The following is a 27,278-nucleotide window of genomic DNA, read 5'->3' on the forward strand; positions in this document are numbered from 1 at the left end:
AGAAGGCATGATGTTCAGGAAGCATCGAACACACATTTACACAGTAAAAAAAGAAGAAGACAAATCCTCACAACCACGCTGTTGGTATGGGGACACTATCATTTATACTTAATGGATGAGGCCATTGAGACATGGTGCCAGGAGGCCAGGGTCACAGCGACTGAGGACATGAAGACCCAAGCCAGAACCCACCCTCTGTTTCTATAGGGACATTGCTATGCAACGCGGACACTTCTCCATTTAAGATCATCCCCTACGCGTTGTCAGGCTTGATCTGACAATCTGAAGAGAATTCAGATGATAAGACGGAGGAAGATAGTTCCAGGCAGGGGGGACAGCACACGCACAGGCAGCAGGCAGGCGAGAGAGCGCCCACACAACTCCAGAAACTGGGAGTCATATAGCATGGTTTGAGTGAGGGGGAGGGGTAATGAGGAGCCAGACTATGGTGGTTTTTTTTCCCCCCAAACTATTTTTTTTTTTAAATAGTGTTTGACGATTCCCAGCTAAAGAGAGAACCAGTATTTGCACACATTGGTTCGAGAGTTTGCCCAAGGATTCGTGTATATGTAATGTCCCTTTATCCTCAATATCTGTGAACGTGAATTCGATGATCACAGTTTTTTTTCCCCAATGGTAATAATTTAAAGGTCACGACCACAGTAGACATTCAGGAAGGGACCTAAGTGAAAGCTGATACTGATCCAGCTGTAACCAATTTGCAAATGACCAGGGATCTATTGGAAAGAGCACTGTCACCCGTGCCTGGAGGGTGTCCGGGGGACAGCACAGGAAATGGGCCGCCTTCTGGTGGAATCAGCCTCCTTCGGAGACCATTGCTGGGGTCGCCATGCCTGCAATTCCAGCGTCTGCCACGCGGTGGCAGTGGTGCATAAGGCAGCGTGACCCCCTGCCCGGGTTCCTCGGCCGTAACCAGTTGCGTCACAGCCTGGCACAGTTCCATAGAGCAATGGTGTTTCTCTCTTTTTTTTTCCCCCTCTCTCCTGATTTAAAATTTTACTTAAATACATTGAGAGTTTTGATTAAACACCAATTATCTCTGTTTGCATTTTTAAGATTAACATAAAATATCATCTAAAGCAAGACTAAAAATAAAGCATGTGGTATCCTCTGATGAAAAGAGTTTTTAATCACTGCTTGACTTGATTTAATCCAACTGGCATTCTCCCCATGACCCACTCCCTCCTGCTTGGGAGCTCCACGAGGTCATCAGCCTCAGCATATTGGGATCACCCCGGGATCCCAGCGCCTGGCTTAGGGCCTGGTATACAGCAGGAACCAGTCCCAATATCTGTTTACTATAAAACACCACTGTTCAGACAAACAGAGGCCCTCGTGCTAGCTGGGCCCGTGGTCAGCTCTGGGACCTGCAATATGGTTCTTTGCCTTCGTGGCTCTCCAATGCCTCATCTGTAAAATGAGGACACCACCACTTATGTCCCAGGGTTGTTGAGTTTTAATGAGATAGTGTGTGCAAAGCGCACTTCTTGGCACACAGAAGGGGTCAATGAATTGTCGCTAACGATTGCCATCCTGAGAGTAATAATCATGAGAAAAATCACACCAGCACACCTTCTTGGTCATTGGGTAATACTGAGACTTCAAGGCATAAAAAAGCATCTTAACCATAATATTAAAAACGAATCCTTTCTAAGAGAACACATTTCCTTTTAAAACACGAGACCCACAGACATCTCCGGTTTGAGAAGAGAAGTGCTCTGGAAACAGGGTTACTGTGGGAAGGGCCACTGACCCAAATCTGCCTTCTTTGTCGCCTCCCTGTTTACCGTCCCTTCCTCCCTGCTCTTACCGCTTCAGCCCAACTATGGTTAAAACCTCTTCTTCTTGCTCCCCAGAGCACACATAAGGTAGGCACGTTCTCTCCAAAGGCCATATTAAGTCAGGAGACCGTGTGATGGGAAACGAACACGGCAAATCTACATGAGCTGGGATGTTCCCACAAGTGGACTTCAGACCCCATCTGTGGACCAGACACAGCTCACCGGTGAAGCCCTGCCAGGGGAAAGTCTTCCAGGCTTGGATCTCGGGTCAGGACCCTTCCCGACTCCAAAAGGGCTGAGAGTCGGGCACCCCAGACTTTCCGGAAGGCACGCAGTGGGAGACGGTCCCGCAGGCTCTGCTGGGACACACACAGCCGCCCTCCCATTTCTCTGTGTGCCCCTGGAGCACTGAATTCTGCACCCAGAAATCCCCCCGGAGCCACCTTTCCTCCTCCCACCAAGGCTTCATGCTGCCTGACTCCTCTCTCTCAATATTTCCATTTGTAAAGGCTTGCCTTTGGACAGATCTACTGACTCTGCCCGCTGCTCCTCAGAACCATGTCCACTTTGAAGGAGCGCCCACAGCCACACCGAGCATGGCACCCCCAGGCTAATGAGCACGAAGGGGCCACCAGCCCAGGGACACGTCTCAAGATGTGGTCCCCTGGACCAGCATGGGCGTCGCCCTGTTAGAAATGCAAATTCTCAGGCCCCACCCCCCAGGGCTCCTGAATCAGGAACCCTGGGGATGGGGCCTGGCCATCTGGGCTTTAACAAGCCCCCTACTAATTCTGATCACACCCCCGTTGGGGGACCGCTGATTTAGGCAGCTTTCGGCACCTTCCACACTCCTTATAACTGGCACCGGCTTCCACTGCTACTGTCGGGAGCTTTCTGCGGACAAGAGGCGGGGTCCGTCGGCTACTCCTCTCCAGACCTATTTTCAACTATGACACCACGGGGGGCTCTTTTAAAGATCTGTTTTCTGGAGTTTCAGTAAAGCAGAGCTGCTACTTCCCCCAGGCTGACATCCCCAACGCATTCAAACACTCCAAGGTTTGGAGAAACCTCCGAGGGGAAACACGGGGTGCGGGCTGTGTTCCCTGGAAAAGCCAGGAGTCCTAGCCGGTTTTAGATGTGGCCATCGCCCTCTATGTCTCCGGCTTCTGGCTCCCTAGGTGGGGCTTCAGAGGGACCCCAGCCCACCCCAGCCTCCCTGATCTGGGGAGACGGCAGGTGTGCAATGGCCACAAACCCGAGGAGGCCCTCAGCCACGCATCAGAGCTCCCCTGTGCCGGCTTGATTTCCGGACAGCTTTATCTCCACCGCAGGGGGACTCTGAAAACTACCCCGTGCTACTCCATGCTTCTGGCCCTGGGGGTGGGGTGGGTCCTTGTGTTGTTTTTGTTTAATGTGATGGGACTTAAGAGATCCAGGGCCGCCTTCTGGTCAGAGCAAATCCTGCCGTGCGTCTCCACTCTCCACGCAGCTGTTAATGCCCATTATCCCAAGGGCGGCTTCACAATTAGCCGCTCTTTCCTGTTGGTCTTCGTTAATTCAACACTTCTTTTCACAGTGGGAATTTTTCTTCCCTCCTTACTTACGTATCCTCTGAGTTTGAATGGAAAAAAACCATAATATAACAAACGATGAGAATGCACGGGGCCTGGATGCCAACAGCCTGGCCGGGCATGTGAGGACGCCCACAGGCATCTTGCTTCTACCTGGGTCAAGGGACTTCCTGGGTGGCCATGGGGTGGCCAGCACGCCCACTAACTGGGTGGCCTGGCACAGCTGGGACCCGGGTCCTCTGCACCCACGGAGGGGCAAGAAACATTGAGGCAGCAATTCCTTGATCAGAATTGCAAAGGACGGTCCTGCGGCATATTTCTTACAGACTAGCAGGCCCCCCCCCCTCCTCTGAATCCCCTAAGTCCTGTTCCTGCCTCTGTCTCTGGTTGGGTGTAGTTTTAAGGTATTCTGCAATGAATTCATACTCATTCACAGAATATACAGCAGTTTGGAATGTTTTTACATGAGTAGGATCCTTCTTTTTAAGTTATCCTACAATTTTTTTTTTTTTTTTCTCTTCAATGTGGCTGGGATACAATTAAAAAAGTTTACATGCAAACTTTTGGGAGGGTTCACAGTTTTCCTTCATTGTACTGATAGCGGTGTTCTCCCCCACGGAAAATGTATTCCATATACAAATAAGACAAGTCACCAAGGTTTGCACACCACGTCTAACAAAGAGCTTCCGCCCCGACCTCCTGCGCCTATGCTTGAACTCAGATCTCTACTAGAGACTCCCGCCTGTTCCGAAGGACCTAGAACGGTACGCGGGGCAGTGACATTTGCAAACCGAGTAGGTAAATCAATGTGACAGTCACCTCCTCACCGGCCTGCAAGTGTCTGATTTCTTTTCTTCTCATCTCCTGCTCTAACTGCAACCAGAACACCCATTCTAAAATAGAACCACGTATCTCGCCGTGATGGTTCCCAGACTAGAGCTCCCCATGGCTCCCTGTCGTTCCCAGGGTCAAGTCTCAGGGGCCTCCCGGATGGGTCTGCACTTGATGCTAACTTTGGCGACAACCCACCACAGGCCTTTTGAATTTTGCTGACTTTCTTTGCACCTAGGGCAGCTGGACTCCGGGCCCCCAGCCTGTCTGCCAGAGCCCCGCCCCCCCATCTCCCCGGACTCAGCACCATGGGTCGCCCACTTACTGAAGCTCCTCTTGACCTTCCCCGCCCTGCTCCATGAGGACCCGGCCTCATCCTGGGAGCCTAGCCCTGCTCACCAGCGAGGTCTCTTATAGCAAAGATAGCAGATGGCCTCTTTGTTGGTGGTGGTGACTGTCACCTGGGCTATTTGTTTCCTTTTCTCTTTAAAATTTCCTGGGTCTGGAACATAGACAATACTTGATGAAAGCTTTGAGTAAAGAAGGGCGACTTTATCTGCATGTGTTTATACGATCCCAAAATGCTCATAAGCCGAAATCCACATATTAAAAATAAGGTCTGTTGTCCTAACCTTATTTAAGAAAATGTGGTCACTTTACCTGGGCAACATCAAACCTTTTCATTTCTCTTTTTACAAATCCCCAAAGTTAACTTCCTAAGCAAGACTAATGCCTAGGAGTCATGAGGGGACTTAGACCCTCCCTATCCTAATAATCTGCATATGTCCCCTTGTGTGGAAACCTTGTCTGAGTAGACATTGTGCTTGCTGGCAAAGCATTTCCAAGACCAATACACTGGGGCTCCTTCCCTGTCATAGCCAACTAAAGTGATGCTTCTAATTCTTCTCTATTTAGAAAATCAGGAGACATTTATTTTCAAAAGATAGAAGACTATATGTACACACACACACACACACAATATGATCAAAAGGCTGAACAATTAAAAAATAATTCACTCCCTCCCCCCGCCCCCCAAATCACCAAAGGGAAAAAGTCATGTGTGAACAGTACAGATCTTTGGAGGATGGAGGTTGGGGTATTTTTTCCTTCACCCTTAGAATATTTTTGGTAATCCCTTTTTTAAACACATGAGAGGAATTACTGTAGCTTCATGTACATGCTGATTTTGAAGATGTTGCCTGTTCCATGCTAAATAGGAAAAAAAAAACCCACTTACTGCCTTCTATAGTTATTAGAAGGCACTTGTTTTATCATTAGATTGGTTCCCTAAGGTGATCTGTAAGCACTAATTAATTCCCAGCTGTGGTTTAGTCCTTGACATGCCTTTGAACTTGGCTGATCAGCGGTCTGGGCAGCTGTTAGATCCATGCCCTTCCCTCCCCCTGGTGCTGCTCAACTACCTTCAGTTACTAGGTTATAAATTAATGAGGAGAACTAGGGAAAACCCAAGGCCAAGAGCCCCAATCCCCTGGTGCAGAAACACTGACCCAAGGCCCAGGCAACCTATGGAAGGTAGATGATAGCCACAGACCCTCCATATGCTCTCGGGGTTCTCATTCTAGTTGGGGTTGGCTGTACCCACCACCTTTGAAGGGTGCCTGTTGCGTCATGGAGGTCACTAAGGTTAAGGGCAGGGTGGTGCCCTTGAGAAGGAACACAAGATGAGTGGACAACTGAATCTGCTGTCCTTACGCGTCACCTATTAGCCCCATCATCACACTGGCTTTGTCCATCTTCTTTTATAACAAAGACATTTAAGATCAGTTCTGGAGCGTTCAGGGTCAACTGGTGGGCAACTTTTTAGCATTACTTTCTGACAGTTTATACTTTTGAGGGTATTTTTTTCTAGGCTGTAGAATTCTTTAATGAGACTATTTCTTAATTTATGAGCGTTGACAATACTTTAATTATTTCCAACTTATACAATAACGTGGGTTATGAAATTTCTACTTTTGAGGTTTTAAAAAAATTATCAGTGGCTACATATGTTATCATCTTTGCTAAACGGTCCACAGACACACAGAAAGAGTGAGTTCTATAGCACTATTCATGGGAGCCAAGATGTGTCAGCAACACAAGCGTCCAACGGTGGATGAGCGGATAAAGCAATAAAGGATTTTAGGCATAGCCATAAGATGGAGTATTACTCAGTCTTAAAAAGGAAGGGAATTCTGACACATGCTACAATACGGAAGAAACTCGAGGACATTATACTGAGTGACATAAACCAGTCGCAAAAAGACAAACATTGTGTGCCTCTGCACGTCTGAATCTGTAATTGGCACAATGCTGTTCTGGCTACAAGAACTCAGAGTACGTTTGTTAGTAATAGACACCAAACTCACACCGCCACTCCCTTAGCCTCAGGGTTCCCTTCTCTCCCGTGACTTTTGGAAAGACGTTTCCTTCCTCTAACACCCAGTGTCCCTCTACCTCCTCTTCTTCCATTCAAAGCATTTATTGACCCTTTATGAGCCCTAGAGTCCTGGTCGTCCTCAGGGGCTCACGCTTGTAGGCAGTCCCTGAAGTCTGGATGACACAACATCACACATGGGCTGGAAGATGCTAGAGCCGATCAGTGAAAGAGGGTCATTTTTGGAACATTCAGTCATTGTGCCTTTCTTGTCTGGACCCAAAGTCCATTCACCGCCCATTAGTATCACACTTTTGCACCCTCTATTGTCCAAGGGAATAAGCGAAACATTTTCCTTGACCTTGATTCTCGTTATGCTACTGAAAATTAAGATGGCCCCTGAAATCCCCGGTAAAAACTCTAGATCTTCTTTACCTGCAGTCTATTCTATTTATGGGTGACTTACAAGCCTCAATCGCTGAGGCTGTGTTCTTCTGGCTCCCCTCCTTCCGGGCACATAGTAGGACTGTATTTCCCCAGACATTTGATGTTGAGTGTGGCATTACGACTTGCTTTGGCCAATGAAGTACGAGTGAAAGTGACATGTGTCACTTCAGCTAATTCTGAGCAAAAGCTTTCAGACCTATGGTGTGCTTATCCGTGTTCTTTTTGCTTTCTGCATGTGACCAGCAATTGTCCAGATACTGGTGACTTCATCCACCTAGATCCCAAGGAAAGAATGGTGGTGAAAAGGGGCACAGCCTCCACTTGACCCTCAAAGGACCCAGAGCTTAACTAAACCTCTGGTACTTTGATCAACTGAAACTGGGGATTGTTTGTCACTACAGCAAAGCCTAACCTATCCCAACTAGATAGGTAAGGAAGGTAGGTAAGGATGTGTCTGCATCCCAGCTCAGAGCTCATGAGCCATGTGGACTTTTGTAAGCAAAATGGCCTCTCTGAACCTCATCCCCATCCTCTGCAAAATGGGGGCAATAATGCCCATCCTAAAAGGAATAGGGTGAGTAAGTGATCTGAGAGACATGCAATACTTAAATACCTAGAATGTTCAATAATGCAGCTGTTCTTTTTATAGCTATTAAATGATGATAATGGTGGTGAGGAAGAGGAGGAGGAAGAGGACAATGATAGAACTACTTTATATGGAACACGACTTTGCCACGCTCTATTCTAAACATTAGTTCTATTTAATCCTTACAACAGCTCTATGGAATAGGTACTGACATTAATCTTCACTTTATAGAGGAGTAAACTGAGTCCCATGCACTTTGGCAAAGTCAAGCTAGGAAACAACTTTGGATTTGCATCCAAGTATCCAGAGCCCCTGGTTTTAAGCCTGACTCCATATGGCTAACTAAGCAATGTGTGCTGGGTTGAGTGGAAACAGCCCAGAAGTAGAATCAACAAAGGTTCAGAGCCTGGCGCTGCTGACAATGGTCCAGTCTGGCCTCCCGGTGACATGCCCACCTCATGAAGGCTGAGAGCAGAGATGTTCATCTCAGGCCTTATGCCAGTGGCAGAGCCAAGATTCGGGACTTTCAAGTCGCCATTCCCAGATTTATATGTATCCAGTGGGTCAACCATGCTCCCCATACATCAAGTTCCTGGCAGGAATATCTTTACCTTCTCACATCCTCTTAGCTTTGTCATAGTAATGGCGTAATTTGGAGGTTTCTGCATGCATTCTGCCATCTAAGAGGATAATAAATTAATCATGCCCTTGGGCACTGTTGAAATATACACACTTAATCTCTTACCAACTTTCCTTCCTCACCATTGCTCTGTTCCTCTCCCTTCCATCACTTCAGATTTTTACAGTTCCCAAAGAAATATTAAACCAAATATTTATGCACTCATCTGAACCACAGTTCAGAGAAAGCAATGGAACAAAATCAGCATTATGAACCTGGAGCTATTCCCGTTTGGAAGTAATAAACACGAACAATTGAACAATTTCTCCCTGGAAATGCATGTTGGCTGCCTTTTTACTGAGAGTTTCAACACTTATTCTTATTATTCTTATAATTCAGGACAAATTTTAATGTTAACTCTGATGCTTGGAAACACAAGCAGTGTCAAACATAAATAAAATTTCAATCATTCTCAATCGAAATCCTGATACTCTATTCTGCCTTGTGTGTTCCTTGGTTAGAAGGACTTCAAAGTTCCTCATTCCCTGAAGCAGCTACTCTCTCTCGAAATCGGGTCATGTGAGATGAGAATCTTTCAAGGGCCCTCATGCTATCACTTTCAGAGAAAACTCAGGCTCCTTTGGTCATGCATTCAAGGCTCTTTACAAGCCCTCCCTGCCTCTGTGTTCAACCTCATCTGTTGCCAGGTTCACTCATTCTCCCATTCTGTTTGGCTGCTGTATCCCCCACACTGCCTTGCTTGGGTCTACCCTGTTTCAGCCCTTGGGTTACCCTCTCCTGACCCAGAGGCTCCTATCCAAAACCAGAGCCTGGCCAATCAGATCATCTCTTTGGGAAGCCTGGTATTGGGACAGGGAGAGACTGAGTCAGCTAGCTAAGTAAGGGCTACAGACTCTGAAAGTCTTATCAGTGTAAAAGCCAAATGTACCATTTTGGGGAGACCCTTTTGGGCCGTAGGTAGGGACCTTGACGAAGAAAATAGTCTACCTGGAAAACAGAAAGAGAGAGCAACGAATGCTTGTGTGTATACAAAGCTGGTTAGGTTCAAGCCCTGGATAATGAATTATCCTCTCCAGTGTTACTTAATCTTATGCCTCATACTTGGTTTTTTAAATTATACTTTCTACCAAAATATCACAGTCCCCTTTCCCAATGGTGTCTAGTAAATGGCTTTAATTCACCAGCGTATTACCAAGTATCTCTCTGTACAGCTCATTCCTTCACTGTCCCTGAATTCTCTAATTACATTCATCTATTCAGTGAGGACTTCTAGGACTATCTTATTAAAAAAATAATAGTGGCTTCCCTTCCAACATCATTCTCTATGTTCATTACCCTGTCTTGTTTATCTTCCCAGAGCCCATCATCACCCGATGAACTTGTCTGTTTATAATCTCTATTTACCATTAAAATATAGGCTCCATGTTATCAGGGACTTTTCTTTTGTTCATGGCTGTGAACAGTGCAGGGTGCATAGGAGACACTTAACTATTTTGTAATAAATAAAGAGGCTATATAAATAGAAACTGAAATGAGAGACCATGTTGTCAGAAAGAAAAGGAAATAAATGCACAAATCAATGAGCTTCCATAGCTATCTTGATTTCAAAATGGCTTATCAATTTCTGATAAGGACTATCTTTGCATCTTGGGCTTGAGTTATGAGATACTCTGGTATGCTCCCAAGAGAGTCATTTTGAGTGGCCTGCCCTAAATTAAATGATCCCAGTGAAAGGCACATTTTTTTCAGAGTAGAGCAGTATGCTCCCTGAAGATTAATAGGGAGCTGGATGCATTGGGATCAACTTGGGTAAACATCTTTCTAAAACTATGGCTCTTCTCAGGGAAGCCCAACAAGAGAGGATCAGACAAATTATGAGTAAATAAAGACTTTGGTGATGGGTTTCAAAAGATGCACAATAAATGGAAGGCTCTTGGTGGGGGGTGTGTATGGGTTTCGTTCCTCTCAAGATATGCCAACCAACCCTTTAAAACAGCCATGGGTAAACATAATTGCCCAATAATGGCCTTGTAGTAGGTGATTACTCCATAACAGGTCATGTTGGATGGTGAGTTTTGTGAGGTAGGGACCCTGGAGGAAAGCATGTATTTGAGGGAGAAGCAAGGTAGTCTGTTCTTTCTTTCTTTTTCTTTTTTTTTTAAAGACATATTCATTCATTTGAGAAAGAGAGAGTGGGTGTGTGCAAGTGGGGGGAGGGGCAGAGGGAGAGAGGGGGGAGAATCCTAAGCGGGTTCCATGCCCAGTGTGGAACCTAATGTTGGGCCCCATCCCAGGACCTTGAGACCATAACCTGAGCCAAAATCAGGAGTCAGACGCTTAACAAACTGAGCCCTCCAGACTCCCAGTGTGGTCTGTTCTATGTAAGATTAACACAGTGAGATCCCGAAAAGTAATTAGAAACATAGAAAGGGGGGCAGGAGGCATAGTTCTGGGCATCACCTAAAGACCCGCTGAAGAGGAAATCGGCTTAGTCTTGCTGTTTCAGGAAGGTCAATGAAGACAAGTTGCTGAACAGACAGATTTCAACTTAAGAGGAACATTCTGAGGTTGGAGGGCCATAGCTGATGGCATCGGCTGTCTTGTGCCGGAGGAGCCCGTCACTGTGGTGTCCAGGCTCGCACCCCACCGCTGGTACAGGTGCTGTGCAGGTGACCAGTATCAGATCGACTCTGAGGCTGTTTCTCACTCCTCGCTGGGAGGGTCCCTTGAGTCTGAAGCTTGAGGCAGCCCCGAACGGGTGTGGATCAGTGCTGATGAGGTCAGTGAGGACTGAGGTACCGCCCAGGGATCTCTGTTCAGACCCAGCTCAGCCACTCGACCCACTGGAGGGCAAGGTTCTCCTCCGTCCCCCAGACTCCGTATCTCTGGGAGCCGAGCAATATCCACCAGTCTTGCTTCGGCCGTGTAGTGGTTTAGAAAATGTTTTCGGTTCAGCTTATACTCTGGCTCTCATTTGTCCTTGGGTTTGACCTTGAGGGAACCTTTCACCCTGTGAACATCAGTTTCTTCTTCAGTTCAGTGGGGATGAGAGCTCCGAGCTCCTGAGGTCCTGGCGAGCTCCGGGTACTGTGGTTGGCACACAGGTGGCCCTCCACAAATACTAACAATTACCTCTGAGCGTATCCAAACGCAGCAACATGTCAATATCAGGAAGAGTAATTTTATAATTAGGAGGATTTTTTAAAGCCCTCAAGCTGCATCCTAGATAATAACAGCTTTCACTGAGGTCTTATAAACGTCAGGCACCAAGCTAAAGCTTTACGTATCTTTTTCCAGGTAGTTAGCGTTATTTCTATTGCTCGCGATCCAATGCTGCACATGCTGGCGCGATGCCAACTCCTGGCTGCACAATTCTTCACCGGTAGACCAGATGCCTCCTCAAGGAGCAGTGCTGGGGGTTTCAAGGCTTTTGCTGAACTAGGAAGGGGCGAGCCGGATCTTCTTCCCAGGGCTTCTGTTGAGCACACAAGTGTGCTCAGACCCCAAGCTCACACGGCACAGTGGGTGCTCACTATTACAGGGCCCACGGCCTCAGCCCATATGTGCGGACACACATGCTATGCAGTGGAAAATGAATGCATGCACAGTCCTGGAGCTTTCTGACTCGAAGCCAAACAAATTTACACAGGCTCATTTGTCAGCTGCCTAACCCCCCCCCAGTCTAGCTCATCCCGCCTCCCAAGTTCCTTAGTTGTTATAAGCTTATCACAGAAGTAAATCAAAATGTTCTCAAGAGGAGAAGAAAAGATAAAAGCAAAAAATGCAACATCCCCAAGAGAGGAATATTTTTTATAGTTCCACAACTCTAGCAATTCTGTCTTTAAAAAAAATCCATTATTTAATTTTAGTACCATGGAGGTGCTAGGGATGAATAATGGCTCCTCTTCTACCTTCTAGTATTTCTAAAATATTAATACTGGTTGGATACCTCTCTCCTAAGGGGAAGTAGGACTTGAATCTTTTATAGGCTCCTGAGCCCTGTTCCCATCCTATGAATTTATTTGATTACTACCAATCATATGCTCTGGGTTCTTCAAATTACATGTGCACCAAAGGATGGAGGCTACCGGTGAGGTGGAAAGGGTGAAATAGGTGGCTAAATAATCGCTTTCTCATTATTTTCTTTGTCTATATCTCTGCTCTTTTATTATCCATCAGGCTGCACCTTCTGTCTCTACACTGGACTTGGGCTGTGAATCACAAATGGAAGCCACAACAAGGCATCCTACTTACCATCCTCAGGGGCAGACGTCCCTCACGGCTAACGATGGTTCGTGCATCATTAGTGGCAAACTGTTAATGTTGAGTTTTGAGCACTGAGTCCCAACCGATCTACTCTCACAGGTCATAATGCCGTGTGTCTGTGTGTGTAGTGTGTGTACATGTGCACGCTCTCCCTTTCCACTTGGGTGGCAGGAGAAGAAGGAAGGTGGAGATGGTTTCAGAATAAGCTGGAAATAGGACTGTAAGTTGTTGCAGTTGGTGATGAAGGTTTTTTATTATTTTTTTTCAAATAAAAAATCAGGGGTACTTTTATCCCCTCTACAAAACTGACACATGTACACTAGGTAAAATCCGGAAAAGAAACTGAAGTAGATGCTAGAGGAACAATGTGCTCTATGTCCCAGAAGGGTGCTGAGTGTTGTAACTATTTTAAGATATCGATGACTTCATTTATTTATTTATTTTTAGAGTGATAGAGAGAGAGGGCAAGTAGGGGAAGGGGCAGAGAGCAAGAGAAAGAATCTCCAGCAGACTCCCCACTGGGCATGGAACCTGATGTAGGATCATGACCTGAGCTGAAATCAAGAGTTGGACACTTAAGCAACCAGGCCACCCATGTTCCCCTTTCCTCGTCTTTTAAATGCATACCACTGCCTAAATATGTTTCTAATTTTTTTTATCTTGAGATAATCGTAGAGTCACACGCAGTTACAAGAAATTCCTTTTACCCAGTTTCCCCGAGTGCTGCCATTTTGTATAACTGTAGTACAGTATGAGAGCTGGGATATTGACATTGCTGCAATCCATGGATTCTGTTCAGATTTCCCCAGTTTTACTTGTATGCATTTATGTGTGTGCATGTATCTCTTTCTATGCAATGTTGTCACACGTATAGGCTGAATTTACCACCACCATTGAGCTACTAAACAGTTCCGTCATCACAATGACCCCTGTTATCATTTTATAACCATTCCCTCCTCTCTCCAATATACCACCCTTCCCCCACATCGCTAGATCCTGGCAACCACTCACGTGCTCTCCATTCCCATAATTCTCTCATTAAGAAAATGCCACATAAATGAAATCATACAGTATGTAGCCTTTGGGATTGGCTTCTTTTCCACTCAGCATAATTTCCTGGAGGTTCTTCCAAGTTGTGTCTCAAGAATTCATTCATTTTGTTGCTGAGCAGAATTCCATGGTATGGATGTTCCATTGAAGGCCATCTGGGTTGTTTCTCGTTTTTGGCAATTACAGATAAAGCTGCTATGGATATGTAAGTACAGGTTTTTGGGTGGACATAGCTTTCATTTCTCTGGGATACATGTTCAGAAGTGCAGTTATTGTGTCTTGGGGCAACTTCACCCTTAGTTTTACAAGAAATTGCCAGACTGGTTTCCAGCATGGTTGTAGCATTCAGCATCCCCACCAAGTCACCAAGTAGTCTCTGAGCGATGCGGTTTCCCATGTCCTCATCAGCATTGACTGTAGTGACTCTGCTTATTTTTTTTTTTTTTAACCATCTTAACAGATGCGCACTGATAGCTTTGTGGTTTTAATTTGCATTTCCCTCATGGGTGTTGAGGTTAAACATCTTTTCATGTGCTCACTTGCCATCCATAGGTCCTCTTTGGTGGAATGTCTGTTCATGTCTTTTGCCCATTTTCTAGTAAGGTTAACTGGGGATTTTTGCTGCTGAATGTTGACAGTTTTTCCCATTCTGCGTGTATGAATCCTTTGTCAGATACACAGTTTGTCAGTGTCTCTTCCCAATTTGTAGCTTGTCTTTTCATTGTTTTATTTTTTAAAGATTTTATTTATTTATTTATTTGACAGGAAGAAAGATCATGAGTAGGCAGAGAGGCAGGCAGAGAGAGAGGGGGAAGCAGGCTCCCAGCTGAGCAGATTCCCAATACAGGGCTCGATCCCAGGACCCTGAGACCATGACATGAGCTGAAGACAGAGGCTTAACCCACTGAGCCACCCAGGCACCCCTTTTTCATCCTTTTAATAATATTTTTCCTTGATAAAAAGTTTAAGTTTTGATAAGGTTCACCTAATCAAATTTTCCTTTCAGGAATCTCACCTTTTCTGCTGAGTCTAAGAACTCTTTGCCTGGCCTTGAATCCCTGAGCTTTCTCCCATTTGTTCCTAAATGCTTCATGGTTCCACAGTTTATATTTACATTGACAATGCATTTTGAGCTAACCTTTGTATAAGGTATAAGGTTCAAGTTCAGGTTCACTTTTTTTTTTTTTTCAATTTATTTATTTTCAGAAAAACATTATTCATTATTTTTTCACCACAGGTTCACTTTTGATTACAGACATGCAAGTGCTCCTGCACTATCTGTGGGAGGACCTAACCCTTCTCCATGGAATTGCTTTTGTCTCTCTCTCTTGAGAATCAGTTGAGCATATTAGTGTGGAGCTATTTCCAGGTTTTTTATTCTCTCCCACTGATCTACCCATCTTCCTCTGCTGCACCACACTGTCTTGACTTCTGCAGCTATCTGGTCTTCACATCAGGCAGAGTGATTCGCCCCACCCTGCCTTAATAATCCTTCTTCTTCAAGACTGTTAAGCTATCCTGGGGCCCGTGTCTTTCCACATAAATTTTACAATACGCTTGTCTATGCCTACAGAAAACCTTGCAGGGATTTTGATAAGAGTTGCCTTAAAACATCAATCCATCAATCCATCTATCTGTCTACACATATTCACATATATCATGAGCCTTTTCCTTATTATCACTAGCTCCCTATTAATGGCCACCCAATATTTTATAGTAGATATGCCATCATTTACCCACCTCAATGATAGTGGATGCTTGACTCTTCTAAGTAAGGAATACTGTGAACAAAGCTAGCAACTACATCTTTCTCCAAAAACAGACTATGCATTTGGATTATTTCCTTCGGATAGACTCCCAAAGGTGGGATTGCTCCAACAAAGAGAAAGAATGCTCATACAGTTATTTCTACGTGGATATTCCTTCATGTGTTTTCACCCATATGTGGAAAGTATTACCATTAGCTTTAAAATTCCATTTTGTTAGGGGTTTGAACATCAAAGTGGGAGAGAGAGATGGTCATCAATGAAGAAAAAGCAGATTGTGGGACAGCGAGTAACACAGCAACCACGCCTCCTGAAATCATGATGACTGCAATCCCTGATTGGTGGACTCTAGCCCGACTCCCCCCAGAGTGTTGCCGCCCACCTGCTCTCTGCTACTCCTTCCGACTCTCTGGTGAAGGCAGGTAAGTAAGTTCAATTCCTACTTCATCTACTCCAGGATAGCTATTTGCTGCCAAAACATTCTTTTTGTTTTAATTCTCTTTTCATCCTAAAGAAAAAGGATTTAGTTAATTCATCTTATTTTTACCCAAGAAAGGGAGACAGGCAAACTGGCCATCTCAATCCATCTCTTTGTTGTTTGGCCATGAAAACGTCCGTTATAGGAGACGGTCCTGAATGGGAGGTGAGCAATGCGTGCCCGTTGGAGTGATCAATGACAGTTTGGAGGGGCTGACAGGGCTCCTTTTATGCTTCCGTCCTTCGTAATTGGGTGTTCTCCTTTTTCTCTAGTGGAAGTGGAGGATCCATGGAGCAACAGGAAAACAATGTGGTTTTCATTTCTATGCAGTTGTTTTGCTCTTAAAACTATTCTGGATCTTCACTACGAAGAGCAAGTGTTGTCATCCTCGAATTTTGAGTCCTAAAAGCCAAGGCTCTTCTGAGAACTCAGGATAGAGGTGACCTCTCTGGACATGTTGGAGTGCACTTGAATCTGGTAAGGGCTACAGCCAGGAGAAAGGAAAGCCCAGGGCCTCCTGGGCCTTGCCAACATCACGTTACTTAGAAAAACAAAAACAAAAACAAAAACAAAACTGATCTAACTGATCTTCACACTGTCAGATGTCGGGATCTGGTATCCTGGAGGACTGTAAAGTGGGGAATCATAAAAACTATAAATGCTGAGATGCAGAAAAAATAGTCCTTGTGTGAAGGACCGTGTTTTCTTTCTTTCTTTTTCTTCTTCTTCTTCTCTCTCTCTCTCTTTTTAAGAGCAGGGAGAGGCAGAGGGGTAGGGAGAGAGAGAATCTTAAGCAGGCTCCGTACCTAAAGCAGAGCCCAAATCAAGATTCGATCGCATGGTCCCAAGATCATGACCTGAGCCAAAGTCAAGAGTCTGATGCTTAATCAACTGAGCCACCCAGGCATCCCCGAATGACAGCATGTCTAATGGAAATATATGATTCTTTTAGATTCTCCCTCCCCATCTTATGGGAGCAAAGGTCAAATCAGAGGGAGATTGATATTAGTTAAGTGTCTGATTTGGGACAGACAACTTGCTAGAGGCTTCCCTTGTATTATTGTAGTATTTCCTTACTCTAAAGAGGCATTGCTAGCCCCATCGCACAGAGGAGGAAGTTGAGCACTACACAGCTGGACTGAATTTTCCAAGAAGTGTCAAGCAAAGCAAGTCTGGTCTGATGCCAGGTCGACTTCTGTTTCTACCGCCCTTCAGTGAGGATGGGGAGCAAGAGAGAAAAGGAGCCAGTGATTTAAGTGAGAAGCAGACACAGCAATGAAGCAATCAAGTGGCAAAGATAGGCACCCTGAAGCTCTCTGTTCGCTTGTTTTGTTTGTTATTTTTTGTTACTGTCAGGGGAAGCGCTCTGTTTCTGAATGACACTCTTCCACAAATGAATGGAGTGTGGAGATTGCGGGAAAAGGTCTCTGGGAGACCCTGCGTGCTTCCACTGGGAACACAGTCTCATACCCTCTGTCCCTCAGAGAACCCGGGGTCGGCTCCAAAAAGGTAGAGCTCTCCCACCCCGCAATGTGGAGGAAGAGAATACCGACAATCCTTGTCCTGTGCCCGTGTGCGGGGTTCAGAGAGCACAGCTAGCGAGGTAGAGCTGGGGGGAGGGGTTCAAGTTCTCGCTCAGCCTCGTAACGGCGTGTGTGTCAGAGACTATGAGTGTCTCCAACCCTTGGCTCCTCCCACTGTAAAATGGGGATCATACCCCCTGGGACGGTTGTTTAAATATTAAAATAGACATAAGGTAGGCAAAGAGACGGCATGTGGGATGCGTCAGAATCATCTGTTAGCAAGGTAGCTACTACCAAGAACACCCTGACAGCTTTCCTTCGAGCCTAACTTCCACATTTTCCTGGACGCTGGCAACAGTCCAGGTCACAGCGGCTCCTGTCCAAGCAGAAACACTCAGCTCCCCAAGAGAGTCAGACAGCTAGATATGTGCCTCCTGACACCATACTCTGCTTATATCCCCCACGGAAGCCTCCATCTTGGCCAACTATTCCACTAAAAAATACACAGTTTCAATGTTCTTTTAAACGACAATTTCTGTGCTTTGGGGGTTAAAGGCACGTGCACCATTTAAATCCTGCAATTGCACTCCTGGGTATTTACCCCAAAGATACAGATGTCGTGAAAAGAAGGGCCATCTGTACCCCAATGTTTACAGCAGCAATGGCCACGGTCGCCAAACTGCAGAAAGAACCAAGATGCCCTTCAACGGACGAATGGATAAGGAAGATGTGGTCCATATACACTATGGAGTATGATGCCTCCATCAGAAAGGATGAATACCCAACCTTTGGAGCAACATGGACGGGACTGGAAGAGATTATGCTGAGTGAAATAAGTCAAGCAGAGAGAGTCAATGATCATATGGTTTCACTTATTTGTGGAGCATAACAAATAGCATGGAGGACAAGGGGTGTTAGAGAGGAGAAGGGAGTTGGGGTAAATTGGAAGGGGAGGTGAACCATGAGAGACTATGGACTCTGAAAAACAGTCTGAGGGGTCTGAAGGGGCGGGGGGGTGGGAGGTTGGGGTACCAGGTGGTGGGTATTAGAGAGGGCACGGCTTGCATGGAGCACTGGGTGTGGTGCAAAAATAATGAATACTGTTATGCTGAAAATAAATAAATTTAATTAAAAAAAAAAAAACCCTGCAGGGAGAATCAGAACTCCCCTTGGACGCACCGTTTCCTCTGTATCTCACGCAGTTCTCAGCCGAACCACCCTTACTGGGCCCTTGTTGGGGCAACACTGCACGGGCGAACGCATGCTGGGTCAACTAGAGACCAAAGTCCTCTGGACTTTCCAAGACTCCGCCACGGGCCGGCTCAGGTGCGGCACCCCACACCCGCACAGCCCCCGCATTTCCGGCTCCCCGGCAAAGACCGCGACACGCAACAGCCAAATCCGAGTCCGGGCAATTAGCCGCGGGAACTCGGCTCCTTCCACCGCCCGCGTTCACACTCCTTCTTCGGACACGGCTCTGGGGAAATTACTTTTCTCAGAGCGTGATGTTCTTTTTTTATGGGGAGAGAGTTAGAATCCCGCAAAGCGCCATAAGGAAGATCTCATCTTGTGATAATAGCCAGCAGGGTCAAAAAAGCACCGGGATCGTTCCGAGCAATTCCTCCAACGGCCCCAGCTCCCAACAGCTCCGGGAGGAAGACCCCGTGTTCCCCTTCTCCCCCACGTTCTGCACAGACGCGAACCCCCAGCGCCAGCCCGACATGTGCTGCACCCCGGGCAGTTACCTGCTGAGTACTGCGAGCTCACACGCGCGGAGGACGAACGCCGCGGAAGCCCAGGACGCCACGCGCCTACCCGCTCCTACCCGCAGTCTCCGTTCCAAGGGTTTGCAGCCGGGGGAAGCGTTCCCACCTGAGCGCGGCGCCAGGTGCGGTCAGTAACTCAACAACCTAGAAGCCAGGGCGGATGGGGGTGGGGCTTGGAGCTTCTGGTGCCTTCCCCAGCCCTTTTGACCTTCATCTTAATCCATATGCTTTTCTCTCTTTCTCTTTAAAGATTTCAGAGGGAGAGAGAACAAGCATGAGCACACGTGTCAGTGGGGGAGGGGAGAGAGAGAGAGAGAAAAGCAGGCCCCCTGCTGAGCACAGAGCCCACCATGGGGCTCAATCTCATGACCCTAACTAAGATCACGACCTGAGCTGAAATCAAGAGCAGAGGTTTAGCTGACGGCGCCACCCAGGAGACCCGCCTTTCCATGTCTTTTTATCATCAGATAAACTCTATGAAGCAGGTGGCTTTATCACCCCCATTTTACAGAATGGGGGCCTGAGTCACAGAGCATTTAAGAATTTTGACCAAGTTCCCCTAAGACTGCTCCAGCATCAGCCTAGAGGAAACGCGAGCACCTCTGATTTATTACAAGGTGATGCCCTAGGGGCGCTGAACACTGAGAACGTCATATCTCATGCGACCCTCCCCAAATCCTTGCGGGTAGATTCTTACTCTCTCTATGTTTCAGGCAAAATACTGAGGCTTGGGCAGGGTAGCAAACCTTCCCCGAGGATCACTTAAGCTTTCCTGCCCTTTGAATCTTTGCTCTGAATCACTACATTAAGCAATCAGATCGATAATTTGCAAAGAGATTAACCAAATAAGAACATTCCCACCCCAAACCCGCCCTTTAGGTGACCAAAATGAGCAGACTGAGAAATGGTCAGGGCAGCTGTTTGGGCCAACTTAGTAATTATGTAGTAACAAAGGGGATTCAATCAATTGCTTAGCAATTAGCCATTATGAGAAGATGGGGGAAAAAATCCAATTGACTGGTAGAGCAGGAAGCATTTTAAATGTCACCACAGTAAGAGAAATATTTGCAGATTTGTCTTCATAATGGTTAACTAATTGCTATCTTCAAATTTTATTGCCTTGGAAATATAATTCATGAGACAGAGTAGTAACACTTGGGGCTCTTTCTCCTTTGTCTTAGTTAGCAGCAAAGGGAGGCATGCAAATCAATCAATCCCTATAATCTAAGAAGACCCCCTCCTAAGGAACAGCCTCCTTGAGGCACGGTCAATGTTTTAGTCATCGCTTTATCATCTCCATGTACCTGGTACAATGTGGGGACCTATAGTAGGTGCTCAAGACCTGGTGGATGAATTGAATTAAAGTTGAACAGAAGTGCTGGGGTCTGTACCCCCAATACTGAGTTTCCCTCAAGTGCAGTTCTAGAGCTGTAACACAGTTCTAACTGTAGGGAAGGTTGGTGGTTGTAGGTTACCCCAAGGGGCTCCCCAGCCCCTTCCCATATCAGCTCTTGAACCTGCCCCACGACAGTTGGCTAATACCACATCACTGTGCCGTGACATCGTCCACCCCCACCCACAAAGGGAAGTGCTTATGGCCCAACTGAACCTGTTTCTCTGGTCTTAGATGTCCTCATTAATGGGCATTTGCCCAATGTTGAATCAAACGTTATTCTCTCCAGCCTTTCCTTCGAGAACTCATGGGGTTTGGGGAGGCTTTTTGCCTTTGGTGATGATGCTAGGAGGCTATTTGTGCTGTTGGGAGAAAGACTGTCTCTAGAGAAGGAGAGGACGAGGCTACCATATAAAGGGAGAGCAGAAAGAACAATTCTTTGAATATGGGACCCAGTTGGTCTAAAGCCATATGCACTCTTGAATTTCCTGGGTATGGGAGTCAGCAAATACCCTTTTGCCCATTTTGCTTCAGCTCTCTGGGTGAGTTTCTGTCACACACGACCTCCCAGTCCTGAGGAACAGAATCCCTTCCCAGCTACTGCTATACTTCTGCTCCAGGCTGTTAGTTTTGGAGCAGCCAAAAAAAGGAAGAGCCAGAGGTTGAAAACAGAATTTGGAGAAGTGTCTATTCATGGCTTCTGTCCATTTTTTGAAGTGATTATCTGTTTTTTAGTGTGTTGAGTTTGAGGAGCTCTTTATAAATCTTGGATATCCAGCCCTTTGTCTGTCCTGTCATTTACGAATATCTTCTCCCATTCTGTGGGATGCCTCTTTGTTTTTTTGACTGTTTCCTTATTTCCTTTGCTGTAAATGATGAAGTCCCCCAAATTCATATTTGCTTTTTTTTCCTTTGCCTTTGGAGATATGTCTTGAAAGAACTTGGTGTGGCCAATGTGGAACAGGTTACTGCCTAAGTTCTCCTCTAGGATTTTGATAGATTCCTGCCTCACATTGAGGTCTTTAATCCATTTCGAGTTTATCTTTGTGTATGGTGGGAATGCCTGTTGGTGCAGCCACTTTGGAGAACAGTGTGGAGATTCCTTAAGAAATTAAAAATAGCACTACCCTATGACCCTGCAATTTGCACGACTGGGTATTTACCCCAAAGTTACAGATGTAGTGAAAAGAAGGGCTGTCCGTACCCCAATGTTCATAGCAGCAATGGTGACGGTCGCCAAACTGTGGAAAGAGCCAAGATGCCCTTCAACAGATGAATGGATAAAGAAGATGTGGTCCATATACACTATGGAGTATGATGCCTCCCTCAGAAAGGATGAATACCCAACTTTTGTAGCAACATGGACGGGACTGAAAGAGACTATGCTGAGTGAAATAAGTCAAGCAGAGAGAGTCAATTATCATATGGTTTCACATACTTGTGGAGCAAAAGGAATAACACGGAGGACATTGGGGGTTGGAAAGGAGAAGTGAGTTGGGAGAAATCGGAGGGGGAGATGAACCATGAGAGACTGTGGACTCTGAGAAACAAACTAAGGGTTTTGGAGGGAAGGAGGGTGGGAAGCTGGGTGAGCCCCGTGGTGGGTTCTCAGGAGGGCGCGTATGGCATGGAGCACTGGGTGTGCTGCATAAACAATGAATCTTGGAACACTGAAAAAAAATAAATTAAATAAAAAAAGAAAATAGAAATTGAAAGTAGACTACAGAGGAGGGTTCAAACTTTGAGAATAAGATTTGGGTAACTCCCAGGGAAGCTGGGTGCAAAGCAGTCCTGCTCAGAAGGAGAGATCCTTCTTTCTTCAAACGATTCTTGTAAGGATCCAATAGATACCTGCTTATGAAATTGTAGGGTACAGTTTTGCTTAAAAGGATCACTGCAGGAGGGACTGGAGGTACGGGCTTGCAGCTGGACGTCTGGGGACCAGAAGGACACAGGAGGCCAGAAACCACGGAGTCCAAAAGTCAGAAAGGGCCCCCAGATTAGGTCGGGACACGTACACACACACACACACACACACACAACACAAGTTTTCATGTTATCTGTCACGAAACAACAACAAAAATGACTTAATTTTGTTGAAACAGAGAATTATGTTCCTTCCTAAAGATTCTATCAAACAAAGCTAATGAGAATGGAAAATGCACCCTCCTGTATTACTGATGCAAGGTGGGTAAATGTCGGCGAGCTTCAATGAGATTCCATCCCTAGAGCAGAAGTTTAAAATACAGCTTCACCAATGGCCTTGTGCAAACTTCCTGGCACTCAAGGTGTTGGTCAGAGGTGTGCAAACCCATTCTGACAAACAAGGGAAAGAAAAGACGGTAGCTCGTTAGGCAGTCGAAGAAGGCACTGTAAACTATAATAATTGCTTATAAAATTTTATGGTTGGTCATTAATCTTAACCACCTCAATTTCTAAAAAGGAAGATTCACACTCTTTTTAAATAGACAAAATTGGAGTTTATGGGAAATTTAATAATATTCATGCTGATGCAATAAGAAATTCCCTAAGTCTTAAATTTGTTGCAGACTTTGGAGAGGAAGCAGCCTGTCGTAGCCGCCAGAGGACAGAGCCTGACAACGGGCCTGCCAGCACGTCCCAGAATCTCTCTGAGCTATAGTTTCCTTATCTAGGAGATGGCGGTGGTTTCTTCTTCTTTGCAAAACCGCAAGGATAGAAAAGAAGGCAGTAAAGTTCACAGAGGTACGTGGCCTGGCATATGGGCAGTGGCCCTCTGTGAAGGAGCTATAAGCATCCCTCCAGAACATTTTCCAAGCATCAAGATTCTGACCATGATCACCCCTCTCCCCTTCCCCCAGTGCAGCTCTGAGCCGAGCCCCTATCACTTGCAGAAGCTGAATGACTGCTATGCCCCCTGACCTATGCCTTCCCTCTCCCCGCAAGGTGGTCTAGTCTCTGTCCACCAGCCAGAGATTCTGGAAAGACACAATAAATATGAAAACCCTCCCAGGTGTGGTTTTTTCTCTCAGCTAGAATAAAAGTCCAAGTCGTTCTGGTGACCTACAAGGCCTTCCATGATGAGGTCATACCTCTTCTCCTGTCTCACATCCCCTTGCCTCTCTCTGTTCCAGTCCCCATACCAGCTGACCTGCTGTTTGCAGAACATTCCACACTCCCACCCCAGGATTTTGCTCCCCTTTGTCCTATCTAGGACGCTTGCCCCTGAGGTAGATGTGAGTTTGCACTTCCACCATGAGGTGTTACCCCTGAAAAGGCTTTTAAGCTGCAACCTGTACCCCATCTCTAGCCTTTGCTTCCGTGCACCCCCCGTCAAGGCCTAGCTTAGCCACTGGCACACCATACATATTAGTAACTTTTATTGTTGACCTCCCTTTGTAGAAAGTAGACTCTAAGAGGGCAGGATCGGTCTGTCCCGCTCACTGCTACATCCATAAAACCTACAGTGATTCATCACATAGCCAGAGCTCAGGGCATGTTTGCTGACAAGAGATGTCTGCCACCGAACTCCCCCAGCCACGGGAGCTCCTGGCTGCAAACCACTTCTCCTGGGCTGCAGAAACCACTCCACCGGCCCTATCAGTGATTTGCTCTGCCAACACGAACTATAGGCCCTGAGGCCTCAGGCCAAGCTGTCTGTAATCAGGACAGGAGGGGGAGAAGGTGCTGGAATCAGAGCATCGAGGTTTGCCCCGAACCACAGCATGCTCTCTGAGAAAGAGGTAGAGGGAGCAACCGAATCTGGCATTGGGAAAAAATTCAACAAGAAGCATAGAAATGTCGGGTTCATGAAGGGGCTATGGTAATGTGAATGTCCTTCTTTCTTCAAACGATTCTTGTAAGGATCCAATAGATACCTGCTTATGAAATTGTAGGGTACAGTTTTGCTTAAAATCTCCATCTCCCCTTTTATCTTTCTTGTCCTTCACTGGGGCTGGTATCCCTTATGCTCTGGCCCCATGCTCTCCACTAAACCTCATGCCCCTGGGGTTCCATCCTTTCAAGTCAAATTTCAACTTTCCTCGGTTATAATGAGCCCGTCTGATACAGCTTGAGCAGTGAGAAATTTCATTTCTGGTAACTCTTAACCCAGTGGTTCCCAACCCGGACTGTACACTGTGATCTTCAGAAGAGGTGTACAAGACAATGGATGTACCAGCCACAGCTCAGAGAATCTGGTGTACTATCACTGGAGTGGGGCTCGGGCACCAGGATTTTTCTAGAATCTGAGTGATTCTAAGTTGCTGTCACATTCAGAAGCACTGTTATTGTCCCTTCTAGGAAAGGCAATTAGATGTAAGTGGGGCCTGTTGGCGACAAGTCACAATATAGAACTTTTTCTAAAGCTGAAGACTTGACGGCATTATGGGGGCAGCTTATTAGCCTTCCCATTTCGTTCAAAACATCCTTAGGATGTGCTTGTCCAGCTACTAATATGTTGAGGCAGCTGTGAAGGCAAATGTTGGGCTACCCGTGGACACACTGATGTTGGTGGAGCCCATCTCGGTGCCCACAGAGCCATGTGAGCCTCCAAAGAGTCTGAGCCCACAGTGGCCACCCAGAGGAACAGTGAGCAGAGTCAGGCTCTTGCTGGTGCTCAGGAAACACCTGGAGGCATTTTCCACCCATGGGCCCCATGAATGTCCCGGGGAACACATGTTTACATGCGTGTGATAAACATGCGTGAGATCCCAAGACACATGCCTGTGATTAATTTCTTCTCCAGGTGACATGTCTTTTCTGGATGTACTGTGGCTTTTTTTTTTTTTAATCAACTATGACCTGAATCAAGAAAATTGATCTTCTTAAAAGAAAGATTCCTCAATATTATTCAACTGAAGGCAGAAACACGACAATGGGGACCACAACAAAACACAGAACAGGAGAAGCTGAAACTCAGGAGAGAGATCCTAGGTCTGTCCTAAGATGTCCAACAACTACAAGGCCTTTCAAAGGAAGACAATCCATCTTAAAAGCACTAATTTTGCAACTAAATGCTTATATATATATATATAGAGAGAGAGAGAGAGAGAGAACGGTTCTGAGGTATAATTTCCTTTCTTCCACAAGACAGTGCAGGCACAAAAGGGAGATGATAATTGGTTTCCAGACATATTCCGTGGAGAAGCTGGGGAGACTCTCAAAGCGCACGTGGCAGAAGATGGCGGGGATCCGGGAGAATGTGTCAGATGCACGAGTCAGGCCACGGGCACTGGGGAGAAAGGAGGACCTAGACGTTCTGCGCTGTTGCCATTTACCATCCTGTTCCTGGTGATTAAACCAAACAACTGTGCCTGCTTATTTTATTGATTATTCCTGTTCTTGTTATGATAACCTGAAAGACATTTCCAGAAATAGGCCAGGTCAATGCACAAGTGGAAGACACAGAATTAACGTGACAGCTTAAAGGACACAGTGGAGGGGGCGGGATATATCGTCTTCAGGACGATTCCTTAGCTGAAGGGATGTTGTTCAAAAACCCTTCAGAGACGTAAAACCACCTGCAGAATTTAAAATTCTCCAGAAAATACAGTGGGCAGAAACGTGAGAAACGGATCCTGAGGTCTTTCCCCTTTATTTGCTTTTGAATCTTTGAAAAAGAGTGTTTGGGCACGTGGTTGCCGATTTCGACAGCAACCCAGAAGCTAACTGAGAGGTTACTATGTACCAGGCAATGGGTCAAGCGCTTCACGTTCATTCCTTCTCTCCTCAGACCAAGCCCCTGAGTCAATGCTCTTTTTGTCTTGTTTCCCATTAAGAATTGGATAGAGGCTTCTCAATGTGCTCAAAGAAGGTCACATAGTTCGTAGTCCAAGAAAAAAGGGTGAATGTAGTGTCATAAAGAGTGGACGCTTGGGACCAGGAGCCGGGCTGCCGGAGTCCAGAGCTCAGCCCCTCTGTCGCCAGCTGTGGAATCTCTAGGATTCTGGGTCTCGGTACTATTACCTGTAAAGGGGGGGAAATGATAGTCTTCATCTCATGGTCATTGGGAGGAGATGGAAAGACGGATACGTACCAGCTACACATATATGTGCAGACATAGATACATAAAATACACATAGAGAGTTAATCACACAAACCAAAAGAGTTAATCATCTGTAGAGTCCGGGGCGAATGCGTAAGTGCCAAGTGTGGTTACCATGACCGTCAACAACCGCTGTCTTCACATTTACGCTCAACCCTTGACATCTGCGACTACCTCCCCTCTCCATGTCCTCCCTTCACGTTAATAGGGTGCTTCTTTCGGCTTCAGGACCATAGAGGGGGCACCGTCCCATGGAAAGAAAAGGAGTCAACAGTTAATTTCTATTTTAAGGGTTAAAGGAAAGGCTCGTTACTAGACTCAACAGATGGAGAAATGAAACCGCTGTGGTCACAGTTAGGTTCTCATGAGCCAAGCGATTATTTAATGTAAAAAGATACTCAAGCCCAGGTTTGGAAAGAGCTGTTCATTTTTCTGACCTTTGTAAAATTTTCCCGATGGGCTTCACCCTGGAGGCTATGGGATGCTGACCCACGCTATGGCAAATAGCTTGCCTCTTGGATTTCTGTCCCCTCTCCCCAATCCGTGACTTGGCTTGGGTGCTGATGTTCAAACTGGGAAAGTTTCACCCCTGACTTTTTGGGTTGGGGAGGTTCCTGGCTGAGAGGTCTAACAAGATTGGACTCTGCCTCCATCCTACTTCCTTCCTTCCTTCCTTCCAGTCCAAACCTATTCGCCTGTATCTGCCTTACCTATGGGATCTTTGGATAGGACTTTTTTTGAAGAGTAGATGTCGACACTC

At 46.2% G+C, this 27,278-nt stretch overlaps 1 protein-coding gene across 1 annotated transcript in view; it reads right to left on the reverse strand.

Annotated features, from left to right (window-relative positions):
• CDH13 (cadherin 13) overlaps window positions 1–27,278 on the reverse strand; it is a 1,000,495-nt gene that overhangs the window by 462,728 nt on the left and 510,489 nt on the right. The window lies entirely within an intron of this gene.

Source organism: Neovison vison, chromosome 7, assembly GCF_020171115.1.
Source record: "Neovison vison isolate M4711 chromosome 7, ASM_NN_V1, whole genome shotgun sequence".
Classification (NCBI taxonomy): Eukaryota; Metazoa; Chordata; class Mammalia; order Carnivora; family Mustelidae; genus Neogale; species Neogale vison.